This window comes from Mixophyes fleayi, chromosome 6, assembly GCF_038048845.1.
Source record: "Mixophyes fleayi isolate aMixFle1 chromosome 6, aMixFle1.hap1, whole genome shotgun sequence".
NCBI classification, from domain to species: Eukaryota; Metazoa; Chordata; class Amphibia; order Anura; family Limnodynastidae; genus Mixophyes; species Mixophyes fleayi.
In genome coordinates, this window is record NC_134407.1 from 113198178 (window position 1) to 113214220 (window position 16043).

The following is a 16043-nucleotide window of genomic DNA, read 5'->3' on the forward strand; positions in this document are numbered from 1 at the left end:
ATCTTTTTTTTCTCTGACTAGCCTCTCTTTTCTGTTTCCTCTCTCTCTTCTATCTTTATAGTAAAAATTTGGTCAATATCAACTCTTCTCTTTATGATATACACTGATTGTATTAGTACCTGAATATGTATAACTCAATTGTAACGGATTTTGTCTTGGACTGATGCTCATTATTGACCATTCAAAAATAAAATAATAAAAAAAAAAAATGTTAATCCCTCTCCAATACTGCATACTTAGGCCCCAATATCCTAGTTTTATGGTGCAACATTTACTTTCCTTAATGATTAAGGCCCAAACTTCAGACCAATAAGCCATGTTTGGGATTCAAACACATGACCCTAGTGCTGGGAGGCAGAAGTGGTACCCACTAAGGAAGCATGCTGACATTACCTTACAGACATTTTTGATATAAAAGTGGCAGATGTGTTTAATATTGCAAAAAGAGTTGAACGTCATCTTTGTAAACAATGCTCACGCTCACCGTTGGCCTAAGATGATTTTCACATATTAGCAGGCCAAACAAAAATACCTCCTGTATTATATGTCTCTAATCAGTCAATAATCATCTTGTTGACTTAATTATGATCCCCACCCCAAAAAAAAGACTATAAAAAAATGGCAAAAAACTGAGATAGTCCACATCCCTAAGCCTAAAGCAATCATTGTTGCAGGCCATGTGAAAGTGGTGTGTGTCTGTCATGTTTATATCCTTTTTGTAAAGATTTTCTTAATCTGTGGTGCAAAGTAAATGTTTCACAATGTCTGATCACATTATTATCCGACTACATCTATATAATTGTTAACCAGGTTGATCTTTGAACAATACACTTATATGTTATATTTATTCTAACAGACTGTAGACTTTGTGACCGACACCAGGAGGAGGAGGAAGAAGAGGTTCAGGCATTGGTGGAGCCTCAGGTGGAGGAAGCAGAGGTGGTTGGAAACCCTCAGGCGGAGGAGGTGGAGGTGTTTGGGGAGCCTCAGCAGGAGGAGAAGGCAGTGGTGGAGGTGGTGTTGGAGGCAGAGGAGGTGGATGTCGCATAGGTGGTGGAGGAAGGAGAGGTGGTGGTGGCCAGCCAAGAGGTGGAGGCCTTGGTAGATGGTAAGTATGACATTAAAGCCTTTGCATTATTTACTCACATTTAGACATCCATTGTACTAGTAATAAATCCCTGATTTCACCCATGGTCAATGAAACTAGACATACTTAAAAATGTCACAGGTTTCCATCATGATGGGTCTACTAAGTTTTGTAAAAAAATACACTCCCCTCCCCTTCCCTGGCCATGACTGAAATGTATGTATGTATATATATATATATATATATATATATATATATATATATATACAAGGGAGGGGGTATAGTCATACAAGAACGTGCAGACTTTATAAAAAGAAGCACTTAGAATATTAAATGATTCGACATCTTACACTCCCTTAGCTTTAGATCCTACCCATGATTTTGTGAACCATCTTAGAACTATACTGTCTAGAGCTTTACACTATGAAATTATCATCAAAGATGAATTTTAATTTGTAATGACAAGTAACCCAGTCATACCAATATTTTATCATATGCCAAAAATTCCTAAGAGTTTAGAGAACCCGCCAGGTAGACCTATAATGGCAGGGATAGACTCTTTGACCTCACGCATATCTAAATACGTTGACAAATTTTAAACAAATATGTTAGAGTCATATATAAAAGATACTACATATGTACTCCAAATCTTTGATAATTTCAAATGGAATAGTGAATATTTATGGGTAACAATCGAATTAGATGATACTATCACAGAGGTACACAAGACCTTTATCTGCTAGTTGATCGAATTTATATTAACCCATAACTATTTTAAATTTCTTGATAAATTTTATCTACAGCTCTGCGCGAGGCGATGGGCACAGTTTTTGTGCCCAGTTAGGCAAATTTATTAATGGGTGACTGGGAGGAACAATATGTGTACAATTCTACTTCTTTTTCTGACAATATCATTCTTTTTAAAAGATACATTGACGATATTCTAATTGTATGGAAAGGAGATATTCAATCTCTTAATAATTTTATGCTACACATCGGGAAGAATGATTTTAATCTTAGTTTTACAATGAAGTGTGACCCTACAGAAATTGAGTTTTTAGATCTTATCCTCATAGCACAAGAGGAAAAAGTAATTACGAAAAATTACATTAAACCCGTGGATACTAACAGTTATTTACATTTTAAAAGCTCTCACGCCAAAAAATGGAAGACAAACATTCCATATTCTCAATTTTATCGCATTAAGCGCAATTGTAGTAATGACAATCATTGCAAGGAACAACTAAATATATACTCCGAGAGATTCCAAAAAAGAGGGTACCCTCAGGAACTATTAGAGAATGCCATTGCTAAAACAGATCAATTAAATAGACAAGAGCTTTTATCTTACTCTAAAAAAACTATTGAGAACAATAGTGATATTTCTTTCACTACTACTTATTGCGGCGGAGAGAGAAAAATCAGATCAGTTTTATTCAAACTTTGGAATGTGCTTAAAAAAGACCCTGTCCTTCATGAAGTTCTTCCTGAATATCCTAATATTATCTTTAAGAAAAATTGTAACCTTAAAGACATATTAGCTCCAAGTTTATTGAAATGTACAGCTACTACGAATACTTCTTCCTTTCTAGACATAAAAGGTAGCATTAGATTTAATTGGTGCAATATTTGTAAATATACAGCCCCAATTAATAAGGTGTTCTACAATCATAATAACAGTAAAAGTTTCAAAGTCAAACATTTGATGAACTGCATGTCCACGTTTGTTATATATCTTCTAGAATGTAGTTGTGGTCGTAAATATGTAGGAAAAACTAAGAGGCAGTTGAAAGTTTGCATTCAAGAACATGTGAGAAATATTAAAAATAAAGTAGTCAGTCATGTGATAGCACAACATTTTAAGGAAGTGCATCAATCAGATCCTCAATATCTGAAGTTTATGGCTTTGGAACATGTAGAAATAGGCGTGAGAGGTGGAGATTTGGAAAAACGCCTCTCACAAAGAGAGATGTATTGGATATATACATTAAGTACTTTATCACCTCAAGGGTTTAATGATAATTATGAGCCCCATTTCTATAGATATCTTTTATCACTTTTATAATATGTTTATATAATTTTTAAGATAGTAGCATCATTGGTTTATTGTATTTTACAGCCTGTATTGTTTTAAAAATGTTATTTATATATTTAACTTTATTGTTATTTATTATTGTCTATAGCCTGATTTAGATTCACTGTAGTGACTTAAATGTGTAACTCTGTGGGAGTCTATCGCTGCAATGTTTATAACTTGTGACACTCAGGGCAGATATATGAAGCTCTGATGTCTTTTAACTGTGACAGACATAAAGTTTGTTGTAAGATTGGACTTTGTCCACGTTAGCAATAAAGTTAGGCAAATGTGGATGACGCGAACCGGCTACTTCCGGTCGAGGTGAAATGCATAAGTCACCTTAATGTGACTATAGATTTGTCAAATCTTTGCTAAATAGCTCTTAAAAGTAAGCACTTTAGATTGTATAATGACTGGTACTAAATATATTAGTAATAAAGATCTAAGAATCCTGCTGGTTTGTTCATGCGCGATGCGGACTTCCGTAATGGCTACTTCCGGTTTGTGACCACATCGTTCAGTGGACATACTATTTAAAGCACCATGAGAGGTGCCTACAATATGAAAACCCTCCTGATGAAGTCTATTAAATAGATGAAACGCGTTGAGGAACTTTGGACTAACTGTACCAGTGGTGTCACAACATACAACTGCAAGTATATCTGAGAATAGCAGTTTTTTTCATCTGTGATACATTCCTGCTGGCTTATGATTTGAATCTATCTTGTACACTGTGTTTTTATATTTTTATAAATGTGAGTGTGATACCTAAAGTTCTCACTGTAATAAATCTTGTATTTTAAATATACTACACCATGATGGCTCTTTTTCTCTAATATTGAGACCTGTACAGATATCCTGCTTGATGAAATATGCCTGCGGCTAACGTTACAGATAAGCTTTAAAGATTTTATTTTTTGGTACGCATATATTATACGCATAAGGTGTTGGCGATTTGAAGTGTGCATAACCATATATAGCATTGTACAGATAAGCTATAAAGCTTCAATATCTGGTACGCATATTGCACATATAAGGTGTTGGTGCTTTAGAGTGGTGATCACTCTTTGTATTTTCATCCTATTCACTTATTCTTGGTCAAACTCTGTTACCTTGTATTGTCACTCCAGTATATTCACGTGGAGAGTGTCACTTCTGGGCTTGCGGAACAGTCACTGTATTTGTACCTCTTGAAATACAGTATTATACTATTGGCGCCCCATCCCTTCTGTTTTGCATTAGATTGTTCCAGCTCACCATCTGGACCTTGGGAATCGGCAGCCGCCTGTACAAAGGCAGAACGATATTCTATAGAGACCTTATTGGGACTTCTATATCTACTCAGAGTTACACTCTGTAATATCTATTTGTTATGCTATATATATATATATATATATATATATATATATCTGCAACCAAAAGCCTTTCCCATTGGTGTAATGTCTCTGCTAAATCCTGTGTGTTGTTAAAAATCGGTAGACATATATAAAAAAAAATTTGACAGGTCCCAAATCCACCACAATCAATAAGGGCTCGAGACCCCCCTTCTTTTGCTGAAATTTCCGCAAGAATCTGGAGACACATCCGGAAAAATATCTAAATATGGAAAAAAAATCCAAGCCGATTTAAAACTGTTAAATGAGCTTCATGATTAAATTGTGTTTTCTAAATGACACATTTTTTTTTGTTCTAAATTTGCTATTTAATATGAAATATTGAATCAGATTCATTGGTGTGTGTGTCTTCATTAATGTATTACAATTGCACAACATGTGGGTCTAAAGAATGGAGATTTCAATAATGCAACAATAACATTTCAGGTACATTGTTTTGTTACTACTACCTCATCATTTCAACATTTATATAGCAATACTAATTGTGCCTCACTGTACAGATAAGGTAATCTGTCCCAAAAGAGCTTATAATGTAAAAGCAGTAACACAGTCAGACTGGTGTCAATTTGTTAGCAGCAAATGAAGCTACTAGTATGTCTTTTGACTTTGGGATTAAAGACACACTAACATGGGGGGAACACTAACTCCACACACATAAGGCAGGAAACAAACTCATAACCCCAGCACTGGAAGGCAGAGGTGCTACACACTAAGCCACTGTGCAGACCCATTGTTGGCTGCAGTGTTTTTCTTTACAAAATGGGGACACAACATACAAGCAGGAGATGAAAAAACAAGGTTGGCAGATGCTAATGCTAATTACATTTCACAACAACACCCCTCCTTCCAAAAGGTAGACCATTTGTAGTAATATCATACACATAAGGTGCCCTGGGTGCGTCAAACATTAAAGAAGGTATATGGCAAATGACAAACCAAATTAACACCTTCCCAAAACCATCTTGCATTGAAGGGGAGGTTAATGTGAAATATATGATGTCCGATTAAAATTAGAAAAAAAACATTGCATATATCAACTTAGAATGTCAGAGTAAACCCACACAAACATGGAAGAGAACATACAAAGTCCACACATGTAAGGTAATGTTTGAAAATTGAACTCATGACCCCAGTGCTGTAAGGCAGTAGTGCAAGCAACTAAACCACCGTGCTGCTCCACTGTGGTCTGCATTTATTCTTTGTAAAGCTGAGTATATAGCATAACACATACAAGCCATAGATTAAGAAAAAAAAGGTTTCAAGACAATGTTGCATTTTAGTCCAAAAAAGTCCACTCAAAATCAAGGCAACCCCATAGACCATACTTAGTAATAGATGTCAGTATGCATATAATAATGTGAATGTGACCTGTGGAGCATAATCCTTTTTAAAAGTAAAACATTGTATTAAATAAAAAATGCACCTTGCCCTATGAAAGTTGCATTTGAGGGGGAGATACATCTAAAATCTGAGGATAGATTTATCATTGTGGTAAAGCGCGTAGTCGATCACGTTTCAACGACAAAATCAAGTAAAAATCAAGTGTTTGTGTGATACGATAAAACAAACCATTACTTTCCTTATTAGCTAAATACTATCCTAATACTAGCCCTTTCAAAAGCAAAACATAGGCAGGTTTGGTCAAAGTTCCTCGTGTTCCTTTCATTAATGAAGAAGGGCCACAAGCTGCACACAGACGTTACGGCCATGCTTGGTATTTGAGCTCCTGATGCCAGTGTTGTGAGCCAGAAGTGATAACCACTAAGGTACCCATGCAGATCTTATCTGGAATATATTTGTTGGTAATAAGGAAGAGTAGTATTGTGTAGCTCTTACATCTGTTGCACACATGCTGTATTGTTGTGCTTCTCACTGTAGTATATAGAATGTATTTATATTTCCAACTTAATGTTTCCTTAGAGGTTAGCCAATCCACCTCTCAAGAATGTCATGAGTTCAATTCCTGGCTCATATACCCTTTACCTGTGTGGAGGTTTTATGTACTCTACTATGTATCGATTTTGGAATAGTACGCTACGCATTTAATTTTTTTTAACGTTAATGATATAAATTTTAAAAATACACTAAAATTTATTGTAATATGCATGTTTACGTACGCTAGCGAATTATTCAGAGATGATTTTGCAACCAAATTCTTAGTTCAAATCTAAATAAGAACTTTTATGTAGGTGTATTACTTTAGCATATTAAACTGCAAAGTCATTTGTCCCAGGCTATATAAACACGTAAATGTTACAATATAATAAAGTAACAACATTACTGCATAATACACTCCGAATGTGTTTTTACATTTGTAAACAAACAAACCGTTCACACCTCCCACATTAGCTGCTAGGTCACACTTTCTTATCTTTAATTAAGCAGCAGATCTTTAGAAGCGAACCTTAAGATGGACTTAACAGCTTAAGATCCGTTGCATCTTATATGCCGTTGCGTAAAGGACTAAAGGGGGCATGTTTTTCGACTTTCCACTCCTTATTGAATTGCAAATTTCTTATCTCCCCATTTGTTCTTAAAATACTCATCGCAACTTACGCATAAAATAACATCAGTTGGGCCTGATTCATTAAGGATCTTAAATGTAGAGGATTCTTATTTCAGTCTCCTGGACAAAACCATGTTACAATGGAAGGGGTGCAAATGAGTATTCTGTTTTGTACATAAATTAAATACTGACTGTTTTTTCATGTAGCACACACATATCAACTTTAAATTTTAGTGTACAAATAAGCTATCAAGTATTTGTGTGCTTCATGAAAAATCAGTCATTATTTAACTTATGTGCAAAACAGAACACTCATTTTAATCCCTTGCATTGTAACAGGGTTTTGTCTAGGAGACTGGAATAAGAATCCTCTTCAGTTAAGATCCTTAATAGATCAGGCCTATAGTCCCTAAGAATCCTTTCACTCCCCCAGTCAATCAGATTGCAAGTAGTGTGGGAAATTGCTAGTGATTTAAGACTTTTAGGAATTTCAGATTTGGTTAATGGATTACAGCCGACTGATTACCTCAACAATACCAGCAATACCATGTCTGTAGCTCTAGGAATCCAAGTAGAGACATTCCACAAAGTGAGTCCACAGGCTAGGCCATGAGGGAGCAGGAGAGGCACTAAAACCCTGCCCAGTCATAGCTAGGTTCCCTTGACTACAGGGCGAAGACGAATATCTTGGTGGCAGATGGGAAATCACCGCAGCTGATTATTGGAGATCAAAGAATCCTGATGTTCCAGTACTTCTCAACATCGGTTTACGTGATGGTATGTTTAATTAAATATTAATCCTGACAAACTTCCTCATTGTTATTATATTATTAACAGTTCATTTTTAGTAAACACCATAAAATTTACATGTGCTGAATTCACGTTCTAATGTTTGGTTAGAAAAAAATGGAATTTATTGCATGCTTGCTTTAATGGCAATTTTTTTTATTTAATTATTTTACAATTTCTGGTTCTGCATTATCTTTATATTACACACATGGTTTGATGAAGACTGCAAAGGAACCTACCTGTCCGAGATATCGTCCGATGGCTGGGACAGAGTTGATAACTGTTTTGAAATCTGCACATGTCTATTTTCCATCTTTGCGGGTAGGTTGTTCATGCCATTTCATACACTCACCATTACTCCCCCACAGAATCCATTGTACTTTAAAATTGTTTCCTGGAGGCCTCTATGAAATGAGAAATGGTAGTAATCCATCTTAAAAATGTACACCCTAAATTTTCTTGCATGGGGGAGATAACTCAGCTCTTAATGAAAATTGGATAAATTAAAGTATCTCAGCTCCTTATTGGTCTAAATCATGTGGAGTTCACATCATTTTCATCATTCATCATTCTACTCAATTTACAATATACAATTTTATTTACACACTTTGGCCCAGAGCGGTGATTTATTATTAAGGATATCAAGATAATGCATGTCCACATTGTGATCATTGTCAATATTTATGCCAGTTCCATTTCCCAAGATTTTTTTCCAGGTTATCTCCTGAACACTTGTTCAAAAAAGCACTTCACTACTAGTGGTTGGGCATGACTATTATAGGTATATGATCCTTTCTGAGATAATTTGTCCTCCAAAACAAATACAAATGCTTAACACTAATCACCAGATCATTGAAGGCTCCTAAACCCAACAGATAAATCATATGATTTCCATTTGGCGGTCCACCATTCTTTCTCCGAAATAGATTATATTCTGGTGGAGAATGCACTGTTTTCCCAAATCCATGTAGTGAATGCAGGAGACATAGTTATCGTAGTTAATAATATTAACCATTACCATGTGGCATGTTGAGCCGATCCCTCCTGTCCTCCCTGCGCCAAAGTCCTCAGTCATCTCTGCATTTTTGAGCAGAGCTGCATTATATGTAGTCCTTGAATATTACATATGGCACTGTTCTGATTCAAAGACGGAGCACTGGGGCTATATGTATGTTAATGTGCAAAGTGAAACTTTTAGTAGTGGTACATTTTATCAGTGAATAACATTTAGCTCATTGTGTTTAGTGTTATGATCCCACATAGGGTCTCAATACAGCTAACCAATGCAGAGCGACTCTCTCCTGACATAATCCGAGGGGTAAATGTATCAAGCTGCGACTTAGAAAATCCAGCGAATTTCTTGGGAGAGCTGAAACTCGCTGATGTATAAACCTGAGATTTCATATAAATCGCCAGAGATGTGTTTCTGTCAAAATCGCTATTTCAAAAATCGCCACTCAAGCTATAGAACATAGTTGCCTATTCTCCCGGAATGTCCGGGAGACTCCCGAATTTCTGGGAGTCCACCCAAACTCCCGGGAGAGCAGGAAAACCTCCCGATTCCCAAAGAACTCAATAGCAAGGTGGCGGGGCGTTGCTTATGACGCGAGTCTTCATGGTCCACCCCCTGCTGTAATTGGTCCAAAACATTGATTGATGTTAAGGAGGTGGGGCCAAATGACGCAACCTGCCGAGCCCCACTCCCAATACGCCCACCTCCCCCTGATCTCCTGGAGCACTAGTTGCCAATGTCTATCAAGTATGCTATACAAGTCTCAAATGAATGAAGCTGCGATTAAGCAAAATCTCCCAAGTTTGTTTAAAAATCGTTAGATACAACAAGCTGCGTGATTATTAAACACATCACTGTTACACTGTCCTGCCTATACAGCCAGATGTATAGGCAGGATGTATAAATAGTTAAGGTGCTTTCAAGCACATTTGGATTAAAAGCTGTTGACAAAAGAAGAAGTCAAATTGGTGAGTATTTTGGGTTTTATTATTTTTATTAAATTTACGTGGTAAAAAGAGGTTGTGTTGTTTTTATTGTTTTTTTTTTATTTTAATTAAAAGTGTGTGGTCTTAATGAGGGTGTGATTGTTGTTTTTTTTTATTTTTTCTGTGGCACTAAAGGTCTCAGCCAGCTATGGGTGTCAGGCCATGTTGGCACTTGTGGTTCTCCAAGTGCCAGCATGACCTGGCTGCCATGGAAATGCTGGTGCTTGTAGTTATAGAAGCATCAGCATGCCCAGACTGTTTATGGCACCCTGGCATTGCTGGGACTTGTAGTTCCACAAAACAAAAGGGTGCCCGTTTGTTTTTTTTACTTTATAATCGCCGATATTACCCCACAACCAACGCCCACGGGTGTAGGAAGAGCCCTAGTGCTTTCAGCACTGGGCTGGTTATCCACTCATCATTAAGGTAAAATACATTAATTTACAAAGTGCAAAACTCCCACTTTGCAACACAAATGCTGCTTTGGGCTAGCACGGTACCTCAGTTTATTAAAGAGCAATATTTGCAAAGGAGCAGCAATTTGCAAATGCACATGGGAAGAATTGGAGGGAGTGAAGTATTTCCTAGCAATTTAAAGTGTAGGTAGCATTTAATGAATTGCAGAAAAGGACAGACAAGAGATTTTAGTTTGTGGATCAAGATTCTTGACATGTGATGGAGTGGAGAGAGCACATTTTCATAGGCAACTTTACCACCCTAGTGGTCCCAATATAACAGACTTGTCCCTGTCCTTTATAACAAAAAAATAAAACAAATATAACAGACAATTTTGAAAATAAACTTCAGTTGAATAAAATACTCTAGATACTCCAAATTCTATTTCACAAATTTGTTAAATTTAAAACAAATCTTTTTTAATCTGGCATCTTCCAAATGGAAAAATAAAAATTCTGTTTGACATGTTCTATTTTAGCCAATGTGAAATTATTCTTGCATTTTTTGTAGCTCAGAAAATATCACAGATAATGCATTATCTAGAAATTTCTAACTATGCTAACTTACATATACACCCCTCCTCACCAAATGGGCAGCTAGAGAAATTAACACTTTCACTGTTTTGTAATAGCACAAAAATCCTTGCATTACTAAAGTCATCCCCTCATCCCCACCTTCACACGTTACTTGGCATGGTTTCAACTAGAGATGCTCGGGCTCGGTTTTCTGAAAAACTGAGCCCACCCGAACATCGCTGATCCGAGTAGCGAGCCGGCTCGCCTCGGTACTTTCGCGCAACCTCAGAACTGAAAACGAGGCAAAATGTCATCGTTGAGTTGTCAAATCTCACGAGTTTTGAATACTATAAGTACTGCCCTGCACAGAGATCCGGCGACATTTTACAGACAGACACAGAAGGTGTAAGAATAGGTGGCAGGAACTCTTTTGAGGGAGCTTACCTTGGACGTCTGCGCTTGATAGGAGTATCTTTAGGGTTGGTGCTGCCGTTACGGAATATCCGGGTGTTCCAGTTCCTGAGCTAGTTGGTTGTTTCGTTGTTTCTGCCGTAGCGCAACCTGGGGTGGAGAAAGAGAGTGATATGGGGGGGGGGGTAGGGGAGCAGGGGGTGGGAGAAAACAGAATGTGGTACCGACAATATACGTAGATGCTTATGATGTAAGCAGTTGATTATAGCTCGTTTTGCTGTTGTTCGTCTATAGCTCTTATGCTTTGTTTAAAGCTCTATTGCAGTGTATATTGTTGTGATAGTGGTACCGTCTGTGTGTGGGAAGAAGGTGTGCTGGAGAGGGGGCATTTGTGACGAAAGGTGATGGAGAGGGGCATGTGTCACTAAAGGTGCTGGGCAGAGGGGCGGCAAGTGTGATTAAAGCATGTGGGCAGAGGTGACATATGTGAGCAAAGCTGCTGAGCAAGGGGGCATGTGTGAGTAATGCATTTTTCTGTAAGAGGGTGGCCTGGTGCTTTTCACCTGCTAGACTTCCCCCCAATGATGTATTTTTTTCACCATGCTTAACTATAAAGGAGGATCCATGGAGTTGCTGTACTGGGGCCATGAATTTCTCTAGGCAGCTCTGTATGTATGTATGTATGTATGTATGTATGTATGTGTATGTGTATGTGTTGTGTATATATATATATATATATATATATATATATATATAATATATATATATAATATATATATATAATATACACACACACATACACACACCTGGCACACCTGGGCTTGACTAGATTTTAGCCAGCACTCCGATAGAAAAAGGTTGCCAACCCCTGGTCTACAGTGACATTTCTCTGTGCCATTGCTAAAACGGAAACAGGAGGGGTGGCAGTGTTCTTCTTATCAGTCTCAAGTGACATAGTTGTGTGCCATTGCTCATACAGAAACAAGAGGGGTTCCAGTGTCCTTGTCACTCTCCAGTGACATAGCTGTGTGCCATTGCTCATACAGAAACAAGAGAGGTGCCAGTGACCTTGTCACTCTCCAGTAGAGATGGGCAGGTCCGGTTCCCCGAGAACCGAACCCACCCGAACTTTGGGTATCCGAGTACCGAGCTGAGCAGCTCGCCCGTTCCGAATCCAAATCGAGGCCAAACGTCATTGTGACGTCGTCGGATCTTGGGGCTCGGTTTTCGCGATACTTCAACATTATAAATACACGCCTCCACAGCAATCCATCGCCATTTGACAGAGGGAGAGAGCAGGGTGTAGTCACAGGCTGATTAGAGCAGGGACACAGAATCCAATATTCTTCTTGCAATTGCTCTAACCAAAATCGCTAGAGAAGAGAGGAGGATAGAGGTTTATTATTTTTTGTTAATATTTGGCACTCCCCAGTGCTTTTGGGGTGTCCCCCATAATTGTGCATAAATATTTCTGGCTGTCAAAAGTCATATCTGTCAGTAGTATCTACCAAATAATTTTTAGCACTCCTCGGTGCTTTTGGGGTGTCCCCCATAATAGTGCATAAATATTTCTGGCTGTCAAAAGTCATATCTGTCAGCAGTATCTACCAAATAATTTTTAGCACTCCTCTGTGCTTTTGGGGTGTCCCCCATAATTGTGCATAAATATTTCTGGCTGTCAAAAGTCATATCTGTCAGCAGTATCTACCAAATAATTTTTAGCACTGTGAGAGTATAAAATAATTGATAGTTATTAAGATGTACATATATGGTAAATGCCTTAAAAAAAAAACTATACAGGACTACGCTTTGAAGAAAAAAAACAAATGCTTCCTATGAAACAGACAGCAACATGATTCCAGACTGAAGGAAACAACTGGCAGGAAAAAGCATGTAATGCTGAACAGAGGATGTGGGCTTATATGTATATTTGCTGAGCTAAAGAGATTTCCTTATATGTCCTTGTCGTTAACCAGTTAATGCTAGTCACTATGTATAAATAAAGGATCAGTTTGCATGGATCCTCAGAGCTGAATTTGAAACTGCAACACCTCGTTTGTGTTTCATTTCTCCACTTTGCTGTCGACGGCAAAATACCACATAGGAAATCAGGTTACCAGAGATTGATAGTAGGGGCACCAAGCCTCAGTACCCCGACATCTTCTGGGGACTTCGTCCGGGATACTCAACATACCAGCCCAGGACTGACCAGAGACCTCCTCAATCTACAGGAATGGCAGAACAAAAACCGCGCGGTGAGTAGTGAAGTTTTTTGCATTTGCAACTCTCTACTCCATCTGCTCTTCCTGTAAGATATAAGGTGGGGTTCAGTAGCGGATGGTATAACGGGTATTTGAACAAATTACTGAATAACCTGTTTTCCTGATATATATTTGTTTTGTTGGGAAAAATAGATAAGTGAATGTAGGTGTTTGTGTCGATACAGGATGTATATAAAAGGATGCAAATACATAACTCATTAATTGACCTCGATAAATCAAAGGCATTCCTCTATACTTGTTGCTGAGACCTCGCCTTGTTTTGTGTAGATGATTGTCCTTGGGTTTGAGAGGTCACTATAAGAATCCTTCGCTCCTGTAAAGATTGAGTGATATTGTACTGATAAGAGATGTATAAGGGGACAACATAACCTTGAAAAGACTGATCTGATCAAAGACTGTACCTTGCACATGCCACTGAGGCTTGACCTTGTTTTGTGTAACGTGCGACCACTGGGCCAGCTGTCAGTCTACAAGGGTCCTCAGCTCTCTTAGAGGTTGAAAGAAGTAACAACCAAGTAACACGGAAAAAGTGCAGAAGGGTTGCTCACTGATTCTGGTAAGGGTCTTCCGCATTTCCTTGTTGGTACCTCTGCTAAGAGGCGCCTGAGGTCGGAGGATAGGACTGTCTACTGTCTACTGTCTACTGTTTACTGTCTAATTTCTTAAAAAAAAAAAAAAGGGATTAGATGACACCTTCAGAAGAAATAGCTGAATGTATTAGTGGAATTATTTTAATAGTAATAATTGTACTAGTATTAATATATTGTTTCATAAAAACATCAAAGGGAGCTGAGGGAATCAGAGACATGCTGTGGGGAGTATAAATGTCAGAAAATAATCTTAGTTGTCCAGACTGTAAATGTGTTGTTATAATTCAAAATGCATTGACAATACAAACTAGTAAATTGATAGCGGTGATAGGAACTGACACTGATTGTTCAGTAACATATGGTAAACATAAGGAGGGAATTTTTAATCCAACGATATATACAGCAATATTTGGAAGACACGGTTGTCCAGACTATCTGAAAACCCAAATAGGTTTGGGATGGTGGAAAATATTTTATTTTTTAACATAGAACATTAGAAGGATAGGGCCACTTACATGTCCATTAATTAATATAATATCAGTAAAGTATGTACCCAAGTTGATCAAACAATCCATAACAGGATTTGATTGTAAAGGTGTATAAAGTTAGATTAACAGTCACTTCTCAGGCACACTAGGGGCCGGTATTCCCATAACTGCAGTAATGGGGGCCCAGGGCAGTAAAGGTATGATGGTACAGACATCATACACTCCTGCGGATCTAGTTAAGGAAAGAGAAGGTACTGTGGCTGTTAAAGGAATCCATATAGTCTTCAGGAAGGCAGGAATGCCAGATATAGGGTCATTAGATCCTAAAAGATGGGAAACTTTTCAGAAAGAACACAGTATATGGATTACTAAGAATAAGAAAGAGCACCAAGTGTCAGCATGTAGACAAATAGAGCAAGAACATATGGTAAAAGAGGAAATGTTAGAAGACCTCCAGGGACATGCAACTGTGAACCCGCCTCCTACTCAGCCACCCCCAAGTGCACCATCAGACCCACATAATCACACATTAGAAATGACGTCAGGACAATTGCCCCACAATAATTCATTTGTCACACCAGTAAAATACCCCAGTCTTAGAGCATGGGGTGTGAAAGGGGATAAAAAGTGTCCAGCTTGTGGTTTTTGTATCCCAGGGGCAGGGAATACCTGCCCAAACTGTGATAATAAGGTATCAGTTGAAGGAGAACCATGTGACTCCCTCCTAGGAAACTTAAATAGAAAACCTCCCCTGTGGTCAACCTCATCACATTGGACTAGGAGTAAGGTTAATATCTGCAATTGTGGTCAGGTTGATTCCAAGGGTATCAAATGTAATTGTGGGAAGACTACAATGTATCCAGTGGAAGTAGGGCCACCCCCATATCTTTATAATACTGTCTCCAGCTACCCAATTACTATACAGACAGTGCACGAACCAAATCCAGATTTTGGTCAATTAAACAACCCTGATGCACCTAGATTAAGAGTAACTCGAAGACAGGAACAATATAGACCTTGGGCACCGGTGGAATTAACTTATATAGTCAGGAAAGCCCCAGATTACAGGAAGAATCCCCTAGCCTTACATAGATATATAGAAAGACTGGTGACAATTTGGGCCGCCACTTGGGGGGACTTAGAGGAAGTTTGTAAAATGATAGTTGGAATGGGTAGTGTAAATTACATACTTGCAATACCTGTTGGAGATGGAATAGTGGCAGCCCCAATAGGAATAGAACAGAGAACAGAAGAGTCTGGTAATCTATTCCTAATCAGATTGAGACGCTGGTGTGAGGCGCAACAGCAGAGAATGCCAGCTGTCCCAGAAGGTAGACAGAGGAGGGACCAGTCAGTGAAAGATTATTATGATATTATGATCAAGTTCATCAGGCACACCTGGATAGGGGATTTCAGGAAGATAACCTTACCCATCAGTGGCTACTGCATA

At 38.2% G+C, this 16043-nt stretch overlaps 1 long non-coding RNA gene across 2 annotated transcripts in view; it reads left to right on the forward strand.

Moving 5' to 3' along the window:
• The first annotated feature begins 3661 nt into the window (after nt 1-3661).
• LOC142161491 (uncharacterized) overlaps nt 3662-16043 on the forward strand; it is an 84894-nt gene continuing 72512 nt past the window's right edge. For both annotated transcript variants that reach the window (XR_012693411.1, XR_012693410.1), the window contains exon 1: nt 3662-3816. This is a non-coding gene — a long non-coding RNA (uncharacterized LOC142161491). The remainder of the gene's footprint in view (nt 3817-16043) is intronic.